The sequence below is a fragment of the Gorilla gorilla genome, chromosome X (genome assembly GCF_029281585.2).
Source record: "Gorilla gorilla gorilla isolate KB3781 chromosome X, NHGRI_mGorGor1-v2.1_pri, whole genome shotgun sequence".
Classification (NCBI taxonomy): Eukaryota; Metazoa; Chordata; class Mammalia; order Primates; family Hominidae; genus Gorilla; species Gorilla gorilla.
The window spans coordinates 56,378,214-56,386,848 of NC_073247.2; the positions used below are offsets into that span (position 1 = coordinate 56,378,214).

The 8,635-nt window shown below is 40.4% G+C and overlaps 1 pseudogene; it reads left to right on the top strand.

Moving 5' to 3' along the window:
* The first annotated feature begins 510 nt into the window (after positions 1–510).
* LOC101151581 (keratin, type I cytoskeletal 18-like) lies at positions 511–6,775 on the top strand (annotated as a pseudogene).
* Positions 6,776–8,635: the final 1,860 nt, after the last annotated feature.

Here is an 8,635-nt window from a genome sequence, read left to right on the forward strand (position 1 = left end):
TGGAAATCCAAGACCTCTAACCTCAGCTGGATCATCAACTCTTTCTCCCACAGCAGTGATTTCAAACTTTCACCAATCTTATTAAACCTTCAACCCACAACCTTAACTCTCAGCAGATAACTTTTCCTCCTACTTCACAGCAGAAACTTAAGCTATCCCCTGAGTAACAGCAATTTTTTTACCCCAGGGTTTTTTATCAATATTTTTTCAACTTTTTTATTGTGGAAACCTTTAAACACACACAAAACTAGAGGGGGATGGTATAATGAACCCTCATGTATGTATCATCCAGCTTCAATAATTATCAACTCATGGCCAGTATTGTTTCATTGATCACACTGATTGCAGTTTTTTTTTAACTGCCTTTTAAATCATTCTTTCTTACTTTCCTCCCATCATTTGTCTCAGTCCATTTTGTGTTGATATAAAAGAATACCTGAGACTGGGTAATTTATTTTTAAAAAGAGATTTATTTAGCTCATAGTCCCGCAGGCTGAGAAGTTCAAGGACATGGCCTTGGCTTCCAGTGAGGGCTTTTGTGCTGCATTACAACATGGTGGAGGAGGTAAAGAGGTCCAACCAAGAGGAAAAACATTGCTTTATAACAACTTGCTCTCTCAGGAAATAATCTGTTCCCTCAAGAACTAATCTAGTTTTGCATTAGCAAGAACTCACTACCAGGAGAACAGCATCAAGCCATTCATGAGGGATTGAGCCCTATGACCCAAATACCTCTCACTAGGCCCCATCTCCCAACACCACCACAATGGGGATCAAATTTCAACATGAGTTTAGATGGGGACAACAGACCACATCCAAACCATAGCATCACTGTAAAAGAAGTTTCCTTTCTGAGATTATTCTCTGTATCAAGATCTGGATCCTATCCCTTCCAGCCTCTTCAAACATTTGCCGTATTTAAAACATTCCCTGTATGTTAAGTGATTTAGGTCGGTATTTAAATATTATTAATTTATTTTTGTTTTAGGAATTCTGTGCTCTCTATCTCTTGACGACACTGTATATCTTTTTGGCTAATATCCCATTTTTCACCTTCCATTTTTAGCCAAGAATCTAGAAAAGGTATTCCACACTCACTGTTTCTGTTGTATTATTCCCTCCCACACCTCAATTCAAGCAAAAGGATTTCCAGCCACACCACGCTGCTGAAACTGCTCTTATTGAGTTCAGTGATGCTAACTCATTTTGGTAAGCCTTCTCAACTCATGTCCTGTGACTTGTGAAACATTTGACATAGATCCCTCTCTGTGACTAGCAAAGCTTCCTTGAACTCCTTCTTCTCCTTGATCCCATGAGTACACTTTAGCCTGTATTTCCTCCTACATTGCTGGCCTCTCCTTTCTGTTTCCTTCGCTGACTCTTTGTTTCTTTCATGTGGGTGTTCCCTGGGATCTTTCCTTGGTTCTCTTTGCTTCTCTTTTACACTATTTTGGAGCAATCTAACCCACTGCCTATGTCATCACCATCTGTATAGTTTTTCTCAAACATTTGGAATCAAATGCGATAATGATACACTAGGACCAACAATTTTTTAATTAAAAGATACATTTCTATTTGTAAAATGAAAAATGCAAAATTATTACTAATGAACTAATGACAATAGTTTCATAACAGAGAAAGTGAGGACATTTGCAACCTTTCCTTTCCGTATGTCTATCTCACTGAATGTTGAATAACTTGAATTTTAAGCAAAATCTCATATTTATCTGCTGCTTCTTCTTCCTCCTTTTATACTCATTTAGAAGGCCCTAATTCACAATTTTCAGATGTAGAAATGACGTCATGTGTTTGTTGCATTTACCAGTTTTGGATACCGGATTAAAGATAGACCAAAAATTATGAAGAGAATTCTAACTAAAAATTAATGTTTTGTCAGATGCTAAGCTGAATCGCATATCAGAAAAAATTAGAGAGATGAATGTTTTAGTTCGGGAAACAGCATTAAATATATTGCTGATCTATTCTTTGGTCATATTCCTCTCTGAAAATATTTCATCATATTCAGATGCAGTACTTGGAGGTGATTTAAAAATATGCTCCATGATACATCAATTACTAGTTTTTTAACTATTGAAGAAAATCATCCAGTGTTGGGAAAGACTCAACTCTTGGAATTGAAAATTTTACATCACAATTTAGTCATCATAAGACATCCTATCTTATTATCACTGGAAAACCATGACTTTTGGTCCTGAAGTGACAAGATGTAATTGTTGAGTATCTTTCTAAGTAATTCAACTTGAACAAGCCACTTAGAATCAGAGACTTAGTCTTTACTGGCATTATTTGTGATGAAGAGGTATTATTATCTCAACAGTCATTTCAAATTCTCATGTGACCAAATTCCCCCAACACCCAGTTTAATTGAAAGTAGGAAAGCAGGCTTGAAATGATACATGTTCAGTGACCACATTTGAGTTGTCTTCACATTTTTCACTAAGAGGGGAGTGTTGTTATTCCTCATTTATAGATGATAAAACTGAGATTTAAAGAGGTTCACTGACTATGCCGTTGATTACAGAGTAGCAAACTGGAACTTGACCCTCATCATTCTGACTCTAAGTGCTAATCTTTATCAATGTCCTATGCGATCTCCCATGAAAGTCCCACTGCATGTAGCCAGAGTTCTTTTCTTATTTTCTTTTTTTGAGACAAGTTCTCACTCTGTCACCCAGGCTAGAGTGCAGTGACGCGATCACGGCTCACTGCACCCCCAACCTCCTGGGCTCAAGCAATCCTCCCATCTCAGCCTCCCAAGTAGCTGGGACTATAGGCATGCACCACCATACCTGGCTAATTAAAAAAAAAAAATTTTTTTTGTACAGCCAAGATCTCACTATGTTGCCTAGGCTGATCTCACACTTCTGGGCTCAAGTGATCCTCCTGCCTTGGCCTCTCAAAGTGTTGGGATTATAGACATGAGCCACTGTTCCTAGGCAGAGTTATTTTCTAAAACTCAAAATGAGCTGTCCCTTTCTTCTGGCTAAAATCTCTCCATATCTCTCCATAGCCCTGGGGGAAAGTACAAACTCCCCCTCATTCATGTAAAATGCTTCTAAGTCTGAATCTTGCTTCTTTTTCTGTTCTAATTACTATGGTTGCATAACAACGCTGCAAAACCTAGTAGCATAAAACAACCATTTATTATGTTTATGAATTCTTTTGGTCAAGAATTCAGATAGGATGCAGACACAGAGAAGAAGGCTTATCTCTGCTCCACGCAGCATCAGCTAAGGCAGCTTGAAGGCTGGGGTCTGGAATCATCTAAGGCTTGTTCACTCACACATCTGGTGCTTGATGTTGAAAAGACTACAACAGCTGAAGCTAAAATAGCTGGGGCTTCTCAAGCTCCTCTCTGTCTCTCTCTCTCTTCTCAAGCTCTCTCTCTGTCTCTGTGTCTGTCTCTCTCTCTCTCTCTGTCTCTGTCTCTCTCATCTGTCAGTGTGGTCTCTCCAGGATGGCAGCACCAGAGCTCCAAGGTGTGTATAGCTAGGAAGAGAGCCAGGCAGACACTTTGGTAACCTAACCTCTGAAGTCACGTAAAGTCAGTTCTGTGTATCTTTCATTAGAAGTGAATCACTAAAGCTGGCTCAATATTCAAGAGGATTCTATGATCCTGTATGGGAAAGAGATGCTAATCAAATAGTCTCACAAATATATAATAAAGTACTGTGATACAAGGAGTTATGACAGCACAGATCAGGATACCTGAACTGGTATGAGGCATCCATGGCCCAAGGGAAGTGGGATTTGAGCTGGTCCACCCACCAATCTCTCTCTCCCATGGGCATCCAAAATAGCTTTATGTGTGTGTAGCATGACTCTAATGATTATTTACTCTAACTATTCATATTTGAGGACAAAGACTTTGTCTTATTCATCTTGATACCCCCTACATCTAGTACAGTGACCGGCATGTAAGCACATTCAATAGTTGTTAAGAAGAAGAAAGTATTTTGGGAAATAAGAGTGACATTTGAAAGAACTTTCTTTCCATTTAAGTATGTAGGGAAAATCCCCCATGTTTCCCATTTTTGTGACAAGATCTTAGAAAGTGGGCTAACTCTACTTGGAATGGTTTTTCTTAACTAGCCAAGGAAGGAGTGTTTGCTTTCTTCCTGGTTGAACTGGCCTTAGCAAAATAGGCAAAGTTTCTTTTTCATGTTCTCAGTCTTTCCTTTCTCTGTCCCTGTGCAATTTTAAAGCATGGCTCCAATGTTTTCTGACACTCCTACAACTAAAAGGTGAAATCTATCTCGCTTTCCTTTGAATCTGGGATCTGTGACTGCTTAGCCAGTTGAATATGACAGAAGCGATGTGCGAATTTCTGAGGCTAGGCCTTAAGAAATTGGAAGTTTCCACTTCTTGTCCCTTGAGATTATCACCCTCATAACCCAGCCACCATGCTATGAGGAAGCCCAAGCCACCTTATGCAGAGCCCAACATGAAGAGGAACCAATAGCCAGTATCAGCTTGTCAGCTATATGAGTGAGCCATCTTGGAAGTAGATCCCCTGGCCCAGGTTAAGCCACCCCAGATGGCAACACATGGAGCAAAGACAAACTGTCCCCACTGAGCCCTGCCCAAATTTCATATTCATAAACAAATGAAATGATTGTTGCCTTTTAAGCCATTAAGTCTCTTAGTGGTTTTGTATACAGCAAGAGATAGAACATTCCCCTTCTTTGACCCCTCCTTTCCCCATCTTTTCCCTCCCTGTTAGTTTCACTTGCTTTTCCCCAAATCTGTCACACAATCAACACATACTTTTTACTTCTTGGGAAAGGATTTGTTCAGTATTGTTATTCTTTTTATAAGATGAACAACTAAGACTCTATCTTGTTAATTTCCATATGGACTTAGTAAAAGCACAATACATTTTACTTATTTGGATTAGATTGATTTCAGTCACTTTCACCAGTTTTCTATTATTTTTAATAAAAGATGCTCACAGCACTCCCTATACCTACTAAATCAGATGTTCTAGAGTGGAGCCTGGAAAGCTACATTTTTATAAGCTTCCCAGGTAATTTTTACACATATCAAAATTTGAAAATCTTGCTGTACTGGTTATTTAAAGGTTGTTTGCTATTATTAAAAGTCCAATAATAGCAGATGTTGGTGAGGCTGCCGAGAAAAGGAAATTATTTTATACTGCTGTTGGGAATGTAAATTAGTTCAGCTACTGTGGAAAGCAGTTTGGAGATTTCCCAAAGAAGTTAACACAGCTACCGTTTACCTAGCAGTACCATTACTGGGTATATACCCCAAAGAAAATAAAGTTTTCTACCATAAAGACCCATGTACTTGTATGTACATTGCAGCACTATTCACAACAGCAAAGACATGGAATGAGCCTAGGTGCCCATCAGTGGTGGATTGGATAAAGAAAATGTGGTACATATACACCATGGAATATTATGCAGCCATGAAAAAGAATGAAATCATGTCCTTTGCAGCAACATGGATGCAGCTGAAGGCCATAATCCTCAGCAAATTAACGCAGGAACAGAAAACAAATACCACATATTCTCACTTATAAGTGGGAGCTAAACATTGGTTATTCATGAACATAAAGATGGGAACAATGAGTCGTCAGCAAAGCCTGAGTCCTGTCCTCTCACTCTCCTCCCTGGCTAGCATGAGCTTCACCACTTGCTCCGCCTTCACCAACTACTGGTCCCTGGGTTCTGTCCAGGTGCCCAGCTACGGCACCCAGCCTGTCAGCCACGCAGCCAGCGTCTATGCAGGCGTGGGGGGCTCTGGTTCCCGGATCTCCGTGTCCCACTCCACCAGCTTCCGGGGTGGCATGGGGTCCGGGGGCCTGGCCACGGGGATGGCCGGGGGTCTGGCAGGAATGGGAGGCATCCAGAACGAGAAGGAGACCATGCAAAGCCTGAGAGACCGCCTGGCCTCCTACCTGGACAGGGTGAGGGGCCTGGAGACCGAGAATCGGAAGCTGGAGAGCAAAATCCAGGAGAACCTGGAGAAGAAGGGACCCCAGGTCAGAGACTGGAGCCATTACTTCAAGACCATGGAGGACCTGAGGGCTCAGATCTTTGCAAATACTGTGGGCAATGGCCGCATCGTTTGACAGATCGACAATGCCCGTCTTGCTGCTGATGACTTTAGAGTTAAGTATGAGACAGAGCTGGCCATGCACCAGTCTGTGGAGAGCGACATCCATGGGCTCTGCAAGGTAATTGATGGCACAAATGTCACTCAGCTGCAGCTGGAGACAGAGATCGAGGCTCTCAAGAAGGAGCTGCTCTTCATGAAGAAGAACAACGAAGAGGAAGTAAAAAGCCTACAAGCCCAGATTGCCAGCTCTGGGTTGACCGTGGAGGTAGATGCCCCCAAATCTCAGGACCTTGCCAAGATCATGGCAGACTCCCGGGCCCAATATGACAAGCTTGCTCGGAAGAACCGAGAGGAGCTGGACAAGTACTGGTCTCAGCAAATCGAGGAGAGCACCAGAGTGGTTACCACACAGTCCGCCAAGGTTGGAGCTGCTGAGATGATGCTCACAGAGCTGAGACATAGAGGAGTCCAGTCCTTAGAGATCGACCTGGACTCCACGAGAAATCTGAAGGCCAGCTTGGAGAACAGCCTGAGGGAGGTGGAGGCCCGCTACGCCCTGCAGATGGAGCCATCATTGTTATTTTCAAAGATTATCTTTGGGAGAGTTTGGGAGATATCATACTTACATGTCTTTGAGGGCAAGCAAGTTGTTGTATGCTGGTTTGCTTATTAAATCAGGTAGGCAGTTGTTGCCTACAGAATGCTCTTGGCTCCAGGCATCAGATGGAGGATTGCAGTTACTTACAGGAGACCAGAGTAAGTTTAAGCAAAGCATTCTTCAGTATTTACCCACCTGGCTTCAGGTACACACATGCACATGCAAGAGACAGGACATAATGGCTCATCTGGTACATGTTCTGGCAAATGGAGTAAATCATTGAATCTGAGCCTCTTTAGAACACCCACAACTGGGGATCTTCATATATTTGGAAGAAGATGCCTACAAGGAAATCCCAGTAAACATTTGGCCAAATTCCCCTGGTTTCTTCTGGGAATATTAGGGGCCTGACATCCTACTTCAATATTGAAGCAGATGTACTGGCTTATGGGCTGAAAGCTTGAAAAGAGATTTGGACAGCCTGACTGAAAATCAGCCACAGTTTTTAAGAAAAGTCAACACACTCTGCAATTTATTTTCCTTTGGATGTGGCTTTTATGAGCATTCCATTAAGTGGAAAAAATTCAGTCTAGATTATTAAATCTCAATTAGAGTGTATGCTTAGAGAACAGAGTATTTTGACATCGAAATTTATTAATTTACTTACGATTAAAAACATCCCATTCTCTTTCAACCCTTGTTATTAAAAAATAACAACATTCTAGCATATTCTGTCTTAATAAGAATAGTGTAAAAAAATAGTGTAGCAAACAGTCTGAATCTGTGTGAATTACTTAACCTCTGTGTGCCTCAGTTCCCTTGTTTTTTTTAAAAAGGAAGAATAATAGTAACTCAAAAGATTGTTGAAGATTAAATTAGTTAATATATGAAAGTGCATAGAACACTTTTTGGCACATAGTAAGCACAAGATAAGTGTTAGCTATTTTATTGTTGTTTTTGTTATTAATTATTGTTATTTGTAAAGAAATCATATCACTAGGCAACTTTTCTTTTTGTACAGACCTATAGCTAAAGATGGAAGAACTATGGAAATCAGGTTGATGCAAGGAAAACCCAACTATTCCCTAGGAGTGAGATAAGGATCTTTTTTGTTCACCTCTGAATCTTCATAATCTTGCATCGTGCCTGGTCTGGCACACGATCGTGTGCTCAATAAACCGTTGAATAAATGATGGTTCCTAAAAGTGAATGCTTGTTCCTTTCCTTGTCTTCTGAACCTCTTCTTAGAGCTTGAGTGTGGCAAGAGGGATCTTTAATAATTATCATTAATTAGATTCTGTGTCATTGAGTGTGACTATTTTCTTTCTTTTTTTCATATAGCAACAACACTTATTATTTTTTGTCTCCCCCCAGCTTTATTAAGGTGTACTTGACAAATAAAAATAGTATATATTGACAGTGTACAACATGATGTTTTGATAGATGTATACATTGTGAACTGACTAGATCAAGCTAATTAACATATCTGTCACCTCACATACTCATCATTTTTCATTTCTTATTTCTTGTTAGAGGAACTCGATGGAAGTAAAGAGGAGATAAGTGGAACCAGAACCCAAGAAAGAGGTGAAACAGCTCACTGCAAACTTTGTAGTCTAAAGACTTTTGATTTATCTTTGAAGTGTATTTAAGTGATAAAAAGAAAACATCTCTACTAACCAGAGTGTGATTACAGGGACTAAATGTACAAAAGACAATAATCCCCTGCCCCCCCTCCCCACCTCTCCTTTCTGGGAAAGAGTGTAGGCGTGTAATTGCAACACTCAAATATCATCCAGCTTAATGTTTTGCTGTGCTGCAGAGCCCAGGCTCAGTTCTTGGTACAATCTCATTGAACTAAATATCAAACTTGATTACAAGATTGAATCACCGGATGTTAAGTACATGAACTTCATTACTTAGTCCACCAAATAT